The following is a 2,306-nucleotide window of genomic DNA, read 5'->3' as shown; positions in this document are numbered from 1 at the left end:
AGCTATTTGTTTTCTCTTGAAAATTCTGTTTAGATCTGTACCCCATTATAATTGGATTATTTATTCTCGATATGTAGTTTTTTAGTTCATTGCATATTTTGAATATTAGATGTCTATCAGGTGTATGGCTGTTAAAAAGTGTTTTCCTATTCTGTAGGCTGTCACTTTATCTGAATGACGGTGTCTTTTGACTTGCAGAAGCTTTTCAGTTTCATGAGTTCCTATTTCCTACTGATTACTGATCTTAGTGCCTTGACTATTGGTGTTCTGTTCATAAAGTCTTTCTCTGTGCCAATGAGTTCAAGGCTATATTCCATTATCTCTTCTGTTAGGTTCAGTGTATCTGGTTGTAGTTGAAGTCTTGATCCATTTGGAGTTAAGTTTTGTGCAGGGTGATAAGTAGGAATCTACTTAGATTCTTCTACATGCAGCCATCCAGTTTGACCAGCACCGTTTGTTGAAGATGCTGTCTTTCTTCCAGTGTAATGATTTTGGCTTCTTTACTTAAAAAAAAAACTAGATGTCCATGGGTGTGTGGATTTATGTCTGGAGTTTTAATTTGATTCCTTCAATCAACATGTCTGCTTTTGTGCCAACACCATGCTTACTACAATACCTCTTCAATATAGTTTGAAGTCCCGAGTGATAATACCTCCAGCAGTATTTTACTATTCAGAACTCGTTTAGTTATCCTGTTATTTTGTGTTTCCACAAGAGGTAGAATTTTTTTTTCCTTTCAAGATTCATGAGAAATTGTTTTAAAATGTTGATGGGAGATTGCATTAAATCTGTAGATTGATTTTTGTAGAATGGCCATTTTCTTTACCATATTAATACCACTGATGCATGAGCACAGGCAATCGTTCCATCTTTTGATATTTTCTTAAATTTCTCCCTTTAGAGATGACATTTTCACTATACTAATGTTTCCCTTGCTTGGTTAGAGTTACCCCAAGATATTTATATTACTTGTGGCAATTGTGAAAGGTGTTGTTCCCCAGTTTTCTTTCTCAGTCTGTTTGTCATTGGTGTCCAGAAGGCTAGTAATTTCTTTGAATTAACCTTGTATCCAGCTACTTTGCTGAAGGGGTTTATCAACTATAGGAGTTTCCAGGTAGAATTTTTAGGGTCACTTGTATATACTATCATATAATCTGAAAATAATGATCCTTTGATTTCTTCATTTTTTACATCTAATGAGATAACCATGTATGTTTTTGTCTTCCAGTGTGTTTATATGTTGGGTCACATTTATCAATTTACATATGTTGAAGTACCCTCTATATTTTGGATAAAGCCTACTTGATCATGGTGGATGATCTTTTTGATGTATTCTTGGATTTGGTTTGCAATCATTTTTTTCCTAAGCCACAGCCCACTTTTGTTTACACTCATTGCAAAGCATGACTTAGAGATAATCAACAGATGTCAGGGATTGGGAGGCTGAGGGTATCAGAGACTGCAGAGGTGGGCAGGGCTTGCAGAAGAAAAGAGGAGGCGGTGGTGAGAATGGTCAGGACCCTATTACAGTGTCCTCCAGGCTCCCAAGAACCTCCGGGGCAGAGAGCAGGTGAGGCTGCCTTCAGGATTTGGACATAGAGACAGCAAGTCTGATGAGTCCAGCCATCCCCCCACACCTAGGGACATGCCACCAACAATGGCCATGCCTACCAGTCCACCTTTCTTCATGGCTTTTTCCATGAGGTGTTCCAGCTCCTTCGCCTGGTTGCTCTGGGCTTCAGTCTGCAGTAGCCTTTGAATATACTTAGGGCCTTTTCATATTTCTTGAGCCAGCAGTTGCCCACTGCCAGGTTCAAGACATAATCCCGCTGCTCCTCTTTGCTCCCTTTGGGCAACAGCTCCTCCAGCAGCATGATCCCTTTACAGATGTGATGTCATTGTACTTGCTTCGCAGTAGGCACCAGGCATACTCACACTGCCTGTTCATGGACACAGAGCCAGCTCTCTGCTCAGACTGAAATTTCCTTTCAGAATTCTTCAGACCCTCCACAGACACCAGCCTGTTCACCAAAGCCTCCATGACCTCCACCTCTGCAAGCCTCACACTAAGGTTTCTATTGGGTTACAGTCTCCATGGTCCAGTAGCAGGGTTGGAGAGGCACTTCCACCATCCATTGAGAATTTTTGTATCTATGTTCATAAGGGAAATTGGTCTATATTTCTCTTTCTTTAGTCTTTATCTAGTTTGGGTATTGAGGTAACTGAGACCTCATAAAATGAATTGGGCAATGTTGTTTCTCTGCTCCTATTTTGTGTGATAATTTGAGGAGTATTGGTATCAAGTC

The 2,306-nt window shown here is 40.0% G+C and overlaps 1 pseudogene; it reads right to left on the bottom strand.

Annotated features, from left to right (window-relative positions):
* Positions 1-1,582: 1,582 nt before the first annotated feature.
* On the bottom strand, positions 1,583-2,041 carry LOC127187034 (mitochondrial fission 1 protein-like; annotated as a pseudogene).
* Between the last annotated feature and the right edge of the window lie 265 nt (positions 2,042-2,306).

This window comes from Acomys russatus, chromosome 3 (genome assembly GCF_903995435.1).
Source record: "Acomys russatus chromosome 3, mAcoRus1.1, whole genome shotgun sequence".
In the NCBI taxonomy this organism is placed as follows: Eukaryota; Metazoa; Chordata; class Mammalia; order Rodentia; family Muridae; genus Acomys; species Acomys russatus.
The sequence above is the reverse complement of the archived record's forward strand: the minus strand, read 5'-3'. Positions and strand labels throughout refer to the sequence as shown.